General features: G+C 38.9%; 1 pseudogene; it reads left to right on the top strand.

The window, feature by feature from the left end:
• The first annotated feature begins 3,992 nt into the window (after nt 1-3,992).
• LOC100728836 (large ribosomal subunit protein uL18-like) overlaps nt 3,993-11,087 on the top strand; it is a 50,418-nt pseudogene continuing 43,323 nt past the window's right edge.

The raw sequence follows: 11,087 nt of genomic DNA, 5'->3' as shown, positions 1-11,087 counted from the left end.
TGACTTTTTCTAATTCCTTTTCCTATTTTTAATGTATGTAAGCCTTAGAGACAGTTTTTATCTTGGGTCAAGTTATCTCATTCTTTGTGGTGGGGGAGGGTTGTATAGTCCTTCTAACATAATGTACAATATTGTAAATGATGAATTCTGATTATTAAACATTCTCTAAATACAATCAGTAAATATGATAAAGCTATAATGTTTGGTCATGTTCTATTTAAGATAAGAGCAAAAAGATGGCATTTCACTTGACTTCATGTTGTAAAGGGTTTGATTTTTTTGTACTGTAATTACCAAAATGTTGGCGAGATTAGTGATACACATACAAGATGATTAACTTAGTATTTTACATTTCAGCTTTGCATACAAGCTTTAGAAGGTAGTTTCTTGGGAAAAGCTGCTGTATTTTAAATATTAAATGGACGGTAGCTGTTTCAGTTTTGTCACTGGAATGAACAAAGAAATTACACACTAAAATTTGCAAGTACTATCCTGAAAGGTCATTGATTCATTTCAGCTGCTGGGAGTTGATGGCAAATTAGCCTGGCCCAGAAAGGCTGCTGATTTGAACCTTTCAGAGCAATAACACTCATTTTATGTACCATGTGAGACATTCTTATCCCTTGGAAATAAAGATCTTTTCACACAAATAAATAAATGAATAAATAAAGCCTGTCAGCACTTCTGTAGAGATAACTGGGTATAGAACCCAAAATGTCTTAAAGATCCCTTAGTCTTAGGGCCAAGATTTTTTCTGGACCATTACCTGCCTTTGTCTGTCTCCAGGCTGGACTTTTAGCAGAGTTATATATTAGAAAGTAATACAATACAAATGAAACATTTTTATTTTCTCTCTCATTATCTTTCAAAAGTTTAAAAAGCAGCCATTCAGATTCTTTGATTATTGGTTTTATTTTCTTCTTGGCAATACAATTGGAGTCAGTTATAACTTTTGGCTCTAGACGCATACTTTGCTAAGGATTAGAGATCCATCCTGAAAATGCTGTTGGAACTTAATTGTCTTTCTACACCTAAGAAGGTCAGTTTTTGAGCCATACTTGAAGTCACTCTTCTGTCCCTTCACCAAAGTGTTTGATATCCACATAAAATTATAATAATTAAGCTAACTTCTACTAAGTTGCTAATGTCACTGATCTTTTCTCCTGGGTGTTCAGCAACTGAGGTTTGGAGACCAAAGCTAGAAAGATAACTGGACTAAAGGGAACAGCCAATATACTGGTCCCAGCCTTCCAAGTTCAACAAAGACCATCACAAAGATCCATGATATGAAGGAATGTTTTCTGTGACATTCTTTAACTCTGGAGAGTTACACAACATACTGATCAAGGAGACTTCTGACCCCTTCATCCCCAAGGGATGAGAACACAGTATACCAAGGGAAGGCCACTAGAGGACAAAGTCTCCCATGCTTCCATAGAAAGAGTGGCACTGGAGTATCTTGGGCTGTTCTGTATGGAAGATTCTGTTCAGAACTCAGAAGACCAGAAGGCTGATAAAAAGTTTGCTGGTAAAGACCAGACTTGGGAGGTTTCTGCTGGGAAGGACTGCATTGGTTGTTGGACTCCAGATTATGGCTTGGCAGAAAGTTTGTCAGCATTTTGCTTGTGCCCAGACACTTTGCCTGAGACTATGATTAAGGATGATGGACTAATTTATATGGCAGAAGAGAGCACACAGCAGTAGGAAGGGTCATCTAGCCAGCATGCTTCAGAAGAATTGTAACCAACAAAGAAAGAAACTAGGGCCTCCTGGAAGAAACAAAAAACATGGGAAGAGGAAGCAACAACAAAAAGTTCCCAGGTCCCAACCCTGAGAACATTGACCCAGGACAGGTAAATTCAAAGGAGAATGAGAACAGCAAATACGCAATATCAGACACGGCACCAGTACATAAAGAGATATATTCGGGACCTCATAGACAAGTTTGAAAGTGAAATATTTAGCAAAGTAAAGCAAGATATAAGATTAATAAAAAGAGATACTAAGCACCCCTCAAGCAGACACAGACGAAAGAAGGGAGGAACTCAAACAAAGGAGAGAAGCATTTGATGAAGAATATAAAAAAATATAGAATACATGAAGCAGATTCAAAGAGATCATTACGAAATTAAAAACTCTATGGAAAGATGGCAAATCAGCTTGAAAGAAACTAAGGATAGATTATCCAAACTGGAGGACAATTTTGCAATGTGGGAGTATGAAAGGGAAAACTTTTTAAAATAACAACGAAACAAGCAGTAACAATACAAAGGCTAAAAGACGACAAGAGGATCTACAACTTGAGGATAAAGAATGTGAATGAAGAAGCAGGGGTATAAACAAAGGAACTACAAAGGCTATTCACAGAAATAATTAAGGAAAACTTCCCAAACATAGGAAAAGGAAATGATATTCTGATGTATGAGGCATACAGAACTCCAGCCACCTACAACCAAAACAGAGCTACACCCAGGCATGTAATAACCAAGATTCCAGAAATTCAATATAAGAACAGAATATTAAAAGCTGTTAGAGACAAGAAATAGATCACCTATAAAGGAAGGCCCGTCAGAATAACAGCAGACTTTTAGACACAAGCCATCAAGTCAAGAGCCTGCAGGGAAATATTGCAAGCCTTGAAAGAAAATAACCTCCATCTCAGATTGATTTACCCTGATAAACTGTCTCTAGAAATTAATGGAGAAACAAGATGCTTCCAAGACCAAGAGGAACTTGGGAAATTCACAACCACCAATCCAACTCTACAGAGAATACTGCAGGGCATTCTAGAGAGAGAGAAAAGTACTAGGCTTCCAGGAACAGTGGCAGAGAAGCCGCAATGAATGGAGCAGAAAACAGAATGAAGAAGATAAGCAGACAACTGATGGCAAAAAAAAGAGCAGAACAGCAATGAGGCAGAGAAGATTTTATTCAAAACTGATAAGATTGATAGTATAAAGTCTGAGAGTATAGGCAACTACACTGAAGATGACAAGACTCTTCGATACACATTCTGGTTTGATAACTGCCTGTTTTTGAAGTTCTATACTATATACAAAGTTGTGCTTTTATTAATACTGTTACGTACTGATATATTCATTTATACTATGTCTGATAATATAGCCAATTCTATTGCAGATAACAAGAGACAACACAGGAACCATGTAGAACTCTTTGTACAATGGTCTTATATGTTCATTTCATGCATTTATAGGAATATGTTTTGTTTTGTCTTGCTTTGTTTTGTTTCTCCCTCTAACATAGAAAGGATAGAAATACATGTTGAGACTCATGCATGTGTAGAATCTGTAAACAGTTTATGAGAACTGATCTTATGACCCATGATGAAATAAACAGGTACTTTTAAGAAAAAGAGACACTAAAATACCCAGTGCTGATCCTGGAGTGTCATAATGTGAAACCCAGCAATAGTATTATTCTTGTTCAGAGTGATATTAGCCTGCTTGGGTTTATTCAATTTCAACATAATTGAAGATATGGATAACTGCACGTGTTTAAGTGTATAGGATTGACAACCATGTTACTAAGTTTTTGTTGGACGGTTGAACAGAACTGTTTGTAGTCTCGCTGTTTGAATTCCCACTTTACATGTTCCATTTTTCTATCTTGAACAACTATTCGTAAAATGACAATATGTAAACATTAACTAGTGATTTCTTACTGTTTATTTTTTTCTCTGAATATATGTATTATTTCTACCTATTTTCTGTTTTGTTTAGTCTTTCTTTAAATAAAATTTTAAAAAAAAAAGAAGAATCTGGCAGAAGAAAAACAGTCAAATGCTGAGGCCATAACATGGCTATTGCTGGGAACTTTTAGCCAGATTTTCCTTGTGAATTAAGAACAAAAAGCCCAGCAAGATGACTTAAAACATGATGAATATGGCCAGAAAGGAAGCTCCTATAAAGCTGTGGACTCTAAAGACCGAGCTGAGGTCTCCATTGCTGAGAAGGAACAGGAGAATAACAAAGATGGGGAAAAAAGTCAGCACCTCCACGAGAATCCACCATGCTGGGACCAGGAGGAGCCAAGAAGAAGCCAAGCAGCCAGCTTTTCTAGTAAGCTATGCGAACTGTGCAGCTTCCAAGAAGAGAAAAGCCAGTGCCTTCTGTGAGCCTACCAGCACGAAGGCTGAGAATCAACACCCCGCCCCAAGCAACCCGATGTTTCAAAGGACAGGCTGAGCTGATAGCAACTAAGACCAGACCATATTTCAATATGAAATCTCTATCAGAGGCTGATGAAAAATGAGCAAAGAACCAGTCAGTTCCACAACTAGATGATTTATTGCAATTTGCAAAGAAGGAAAAAAACTTATGATATTTGATCTTTTGGTCCTCCACAAAAGCATTTTCTGAGACACATATATGCGTGATCCTTGCTTCTAAAATTGAATAACACCTGATTTTTTCATTGCCAGATCATGATAAGGACTATGTCAGGTACTGAGCCCCTGGTTTTCAGCATGTGGGCCATTTGTTCACTATTGACTACCTTATGAAATAAAATATCACTATAATAAATGTTGACTACCAGAGGCCTTTTTACAATAGGTTAAGGGTTATAAAGCAGCTAACATCTATATCAGCTTAGACCTCATCACTGAGCCTTGGATTTTCTCACTGGCCTTGTGTTTCAGAATTAACTCAGTGACAAAAAACAACATTCCACTCCTGAGTCAGCCTAATCACCCCACTTCTGCATGACTCTATGGTACTACATATGAATATTGCTAATCATGGATATTAATTCTGCAATTTTCATTTCTGCCATATTTTGTTTTCACTGGTGGAGAGGGATCAAAGATGAAAAATTGCTTAAAGCCTCCAGAACTTTCAAAGATGAAAGTTTAAGTCTCTCAGTGGAACAAAGTAGGGATCAAGAAGCTTCACACTTGGCCGGGTGTGGTGGTTCACGCCTATAATCCCAGTACTCTTGGGAGGTTGAGGCAGGAGGATCATTGCAAATTCAAGACCAGCTTAGGCACAAAGTGAGCTCAAGGCCATCCTGAACTGCACAGAGAAACTCTATCTAAAAAAGACAAAAAAAAAACAAAAAAGAAAGAAAGAAACTTCACATTTACCTAAAAAACCTTCTATTGGAGTTGGAGAACATCCTTACACTCCAGGTTTACCCCTTAGCAGAAGGAAACACACAGACACTTGCCATTTTGAAGAATCCCTCAAGAACAAACCAGGGTCTATCAAGATCTCTCAGAGCACTGTTACACCAGTGGTGCCCCTGATGGACTTTGAAGATCACCAAGTACCCAAGTGGGAGGCTTCTGGCAAAACTGCTCCTCAACTGCATTACCCACCATGAAAGCAAATCGATCAACAATGCCCCGCACAGAGGTCCCCCATCTTGAAATGTACCAAAAGACACCCATAATAGAACCTTCCAAAAAATCCCATGCTATATCAAATGTCCCCTTATAGGATGCTATTCAAGAAGTAGCCACACCTCAACCCCTTCTTCCTCTCTGTGTCTAAGAGTAATGATGTTGAGGAGTGGTCAAGAGGGCACATTAAAGGGATATTGAGGCTGTCAAGAATACTATTCTGGTCCAGCCTCTCTATAAAGAATGCATCTTACAGGGCAAGGAGAAAATAGTGTGTGTGGCCTTGGAACTAGAGATGGTTGTTCTCCGGGTTAATATTTTCATAGTATTTTCTGCTAATGAAGTGGCTGTGGCAAACATCAACATCTAATAAATGTAATCTCTCAAGAAAAAAAAGAAAAATGGACCACAGTCATCATGGAAAGAGACACTGAGTCCCCGTGCTTTGTAGTCTCAAAACTGCAAAGTGAAAGACTTTGTTTGGAGGAGAAAGCCACAGAGCACATGAGATTCCAGAATGGCAGCAACATAGAAAATTTGTTCCTCAGAATTGGATTCAGAATGTCCAGCAATCCAGGCAATTGAATCCTGCAGCCAAAAGAGAGGAGAGCCTGGCTACTGCTCCAGCTGGCAGCAAATCTCTGCATTATCCTTATGCTGCTGGTTTTAGATGCGTACAGAATAATGCGGGAGTTCTGAGATTGTAAAGGCTTCCGCCCTGATTTCAGAAGGCCTGGGAGGCCAGGAAGTGGGTGCCTCTGAGAGGGCATGGTGTGAAGCTTTGAGTATGAAGCCAAAGGTGCAGTGGAGACTGCAGAAGTTTGGAAAAGCTAGGAAAGAGGATCATCTAGGGAAACCTGCGAGGAGAGAACACAGTCAGCCAGAGAAAGAACCCATGGGAATGGTAACCACCAGAAGTGCCTAAGGGTGGCACCACACAAGCCTTTTGGGGTTCACAACTTGCTACATATTGCCTCAAATGGTGCACATGGAACTACAGGACTTACTGTTTGCCCTGCTGGATTTTAGACTTGCTTTTATCCCTATCCTTTATACCCTCCTATTTGTAACTTTCAGAATGAAAATGCTTATCTTGTGCCATGGCATGTTAGAAATGTTTAACTTTGTTTTCATTTGTACAGGTTCTTTCAACTAAGGTTTGGCTTACATCTCAGAGCAAACTTGGGACTTCAGTGTTTCAGCAATGCTAAAACTCTTAGGACTCTGGCAACTCTTGCAGATGGACAAAATGTCTTTTGCATGAAGGAATGTATAGGAGTCTTTGGGGGTCCAAGGACAAAATGTTATGTTTTGAACATAATATAGTGTTCATAGATTTAATGCTGATCCTTAAGGATTGTTAAATCTGTGTTACAATGTTCAAATTGTGAAATGCTAAGAATAAGCATGTCTTTATATCTGGAGGCTGGTTTAAAGAAATATGTCCAGTTGCCAAGTGGGTAAGGGATGTATTGTAATGGTTGATACATTGTGGCAACTCGAGAAGTTTAGAAGTTTAACTGAGAGACTCAGAAGGGAGCCAGGATCCTTACTTTGTAAATGTCCTCATCCTGTGCCAAAAGGAGGCACAGGGATTTTGTGAGTGCTACACCTGCCCTGGAGGTAGGGAGATGGTCAGTATACAGTATGAGGGAGGAGAAGAGGCTTGTTCTGCCCCTTTTTTGCTCTGGGTGCTGCCTTGAAGAGTCACCTCAGTGCCATTCCACCCTGCCTTGCAGCCAGCTGATTATGGACTGAAACCTCCACAGTGAACTAAACCTTTCCTTCTTTCATTTTGGGTGTGAGGTGTTTTATGCCAGCAAGAGGGAAAAGTAACTGTCTTAGTTACTTTGTACTGGTCGCTGAAACAAAATATCTGATGCCCAAAGTTGGGAAAGGAAAGGTTTATTTCTTACAGTTTTTGGAGGTTTCAGTCCATACTCAATTGGCTCCAAGGCAGGGTGGCATGGCAGAGCTGCAGTTCATGATGGCTGCAAACAGCAAGGCAGAAACTGGCAAGAAAGAGAGAGACACGCCTTCTTCCTGCCATTACATTGTATGCTGGCCCCATCCCTATGTGATTGTAGCACTGACATTATCAATCCAAGCTCTAGACAATGAACCAATCACAAATGCAAAGACATGAGGCTTGGGGGCCACCGACATAAACCATGACAGTAACTAAGACAGGGAGATTGACCTGTGGTTTTCTTTTTTGGTTAGATTCTTTGCTAGTTTTGATACCTGGATAATACTTGCCTCTGGGAATGAGTTACAGAATATTTCCTTATTTTCAATTTTATTAAATAGTTTGAGGAGTAATGGCATTAAATATTCTCTAAATTTCTTATAGAATTCATCAATGAGTCCATCAGGACCTGGCTTTTCTTTGATCATGAGTTTTAATTACATTTTCAATCTGATTAATGGATTTTTACATCTTGACTCAACTTGAGTAATTCATATGTATCTGGAAATCTATCCATTTCTTCTGTGTTTTCCACCCTATTACAGTAAAGATTCTTGAAGTATTAATGATCTTCTGAATTTCCATAGAATCCACAGTGATTTTGCCCTTTTTATTCCTAATATAGTGAGTTGAATCTTTTCTTTCCTTTATTCCATAAGGTTGACTAGGAGTTTATCAATTTTATTTTATTTTTTGAAACAACTAACTCCTTGTTCATTAATTTTTTGCTTTATTTTCTTAGTCTCAACTGCGTTAATTTCTGCATTCATCTTTATAATTTCCTTCCTTTGCATGGGCTTTAGGATTGACTTGCTTTTCTTTTTCTAGAGGCTTAAGGTTCAACATTAGGTTGTTTATTTGAGCTCATACTATTTTCCTGAAAAGAGAATTCACAGGTATATACTTTCCTCATAGTGCTGCTTTCATTGAATCCCATAAGTTCCAGTATGTTTAATTTCTTCTTTAATTTCATCTGTGACCCATTTGTTGTTCTAGCAGGTCTTATCTAATTTCTATGTGTTTATGGAGTTTTTGAGGGTTCTTTTGCCATTGATTTCCCATTTCATTGAACTATGATCTGATAATTTGTATAGGATAGTTCCAATTCCTTTGCAATTACATAAGCATGTTCTATAAGCTTGTATGTGATATATTTTAGAGAACATCTCATGTGCACCTGAAAAGAATGTGTGTTCTGAGGTGGTTGATTGGAACACTGTAAACATGCCCTAAGTCCACTTGATCACAAGTTTGGTTCACTTTTGATATTTCTTTGCTGATTTTTTTATCTGGTTTATCCATCTAATTGTGACAGTGGGGTATTGAGATCCTCTACTAGAATTCTATTATGGTTTATTTGACTTTTTACATCTATTAATATTTGTTTTATTTTCTTAATATTTGATTTGTATAGGTGGGTGTTTCTATACTGGTTGCCTATATATTTGTAATAGTTTTCTCTTCTTGAAGTATCTCCCTAACAAGTATGCAGTAAACTTCTTTATCTCTTTTTATCCATCTTGTCTTAAAGTTCACATTATCTGCAAATAGGATATCTACCACTGCTTTTTTCTGGGTTCCCATTGCATAGAGTATTGTTTTCCATTGTTGGACTTTCAGTCTGTGATTTTCTCTTTGAGTTAAATGAGTTTCTTCAAGACAGCAGATTGTGTGACCTTGTTTCTTGATCCATTCTACAAGTTTGTTTCTTTTGATTAGTGAATTGAGACCATTTGCATCAACGCCAATAACTGATATGTATTGGCTTGTGCTTACCATATTATTTTTCTGCCATTGGTTCCCTGTCCTCCCCTTCTGTTTAATTGCTTGCTCTGCCTGGTGGTTCCTTCCAAATAGTGTTCTTGGAATTGTGATCATTTTTATCTCTTTCCAGAATACACTTTCCAATAAACTTCACAGAGTTGGTTTGGTGGTCATGAGTTTATTCAGTTTTTCTTTGCTTAGTAAGTAACTTATTTTTCCATTAATTTTGAAAGATAGTTTTCCAGTGTACATCAAACTGGGTTAGAAGTTGTTTTCTTTCAGGATTTGAAACACTTTATTCAAAGCTCTTCTTGACTTGAAGATTTGTGTTGAGAAGTCTGCTGTGATTCTGATGGACTTTCCTTTATAGGTGATCTGGTTTTGTGTGTGTGTGTGTGTGTGTGTGTGTGTGTGTGTGTGTGTGTGTGTTTGCTTTGTTTTTGTTTTTTTGCAGTACCAGGGATCGAACTCACTACCTCGCAACTGCCAGGCAGGCACTTATGCCACTGAGCTAAATCCCCAGCACAGATCTGTTTCTTTTCTCTAACAGCTTTTAATATTCTGTTCTTGTGCTGAATTTCTGGGAGCTTTATTAACGTGTGTTAGTCTAGATTTATTTTGATCATGGCATATGCTTCACTTACCTGAATACCAGATTCTTTTCCCATGCTTGAGAAATTTTCTTCTATTACTTCTGCAAATATTCTTTTTATGTTCTTTGTGCTGACTCCTGCTTTTTCATTGATGCAAATAAATCTTATACTGTTCTCAGAGGCAGGGTGGCCTGGGGTGAGTGTCCCCAAACCATCCTCCGAGCCCAGCTAGTTTGGGATCCTCACTCATCCCCTGACAGGGAATTTTGCAGCTTCCTGTTGCACTGGACAAGCTCAGTGGGTCATGAACCAGCCTGCACAGGTCTCACCACTCCCTGCCGTGTTTGGCAGACTCTGGAGTTCTGGGCCTGCCAGCTCCATTGGTTCCAGAGGCAGGGCAGCCTGGGGTAAGTGTCCCTGCACCATCCCACTGAGCCCAGCTAGTTTGAGATCGTCGTGGGGCACAGACACGGAATTCTCAGCTTCCTGTTGCACTGGACAAGCTGGGGGGAGAAGGCTCTTGAGAAGGCCTGCACAGGTCTCACCGCTCCCTGCCAGGCTTGTCAGACTCTGAAGTTCTAGGAATGCCAATGCCATCAGTTCCAGAGACTGGGCGGCCTGGGGTGAGTGTCCCACACTGTATCCTGAGCCCAGCTAGTTTGAGATCATCGCTCGGCAGGGAACTTCTCGGCTTCCTATTGCACTGGACCAGCTCAGTGGGGCTTGAGACGGCCTGCTCCACCCCCAGTGACCCTCTCTCAATCCAAGGAACTGGGCAGCCAAGGTCCCAGGAGTTGAGGACACAGAAGAGGATTTCCAACAGGCCCTGGAGAAAGCTTGGAATAACACTTGAAACACAGAAATACAGGAAAATTGCAAAATGTAAGATCAAATTACAATCCCAAACCTCCATCCCATCCCAAGAAAACTTAGGAGCTAGAAGAAAATAGATGCCATACAACTGAAATATCAGACATAATAGCAACTGAAATAAAGAAGCAACTCCGGGAAGTTTTAAAGGAATTCAAACTAGAAATAATCTCCCAGGTAAAAGAAGAAGTGACAAAAGAAATGAAAGAGATGCTGAACATATCTAAAGAAGACACAGTTAAAAAATTGGAGGAATTAAACAAAAAGGTAGAATCCCTACATAAACAATACAAGAAACAAGCAAAATACATAAAGCAGATACAAAAAGATATACAAGAAATCAAAAATTCCATTGAAAGATGTAAAAACCACCTCAATGAAAGTGAAGATAGAATTTCACACCTCGAAGACAAGATTGCAACTAGTGAACAGGAAAGATTTTTTAAAAATAACAAGGAATCAGGAAATAACAATTCAACAGCTGCAAGATGATGCAAAGAAAAACACATAAGGTTGATACGGATAAATG

This window comes from Cavia porcellus, unplaced genomic scaffold (genome assembly GCF_034190915.1).
Source record: "Cavia porcellus strain 051 isolate PalLab524CR breed Dunkin Hartley unplaced genomic scaffold, mCavPor4.1 scaffold_5, whole genome shotgun sequence".
Taxonomy (NCBI): domain Eukaryota; kingdom Metazoa; phylum Chordata; class Mammalia; order Rodentia; family Caviidae; genus Cavia; species Cavia porcellus.
The sequence above is the reverse complement of the archived record's forward strand: the minus strand, read 5'-3'. Positions and strand labels throughout refer to the sequence as shown.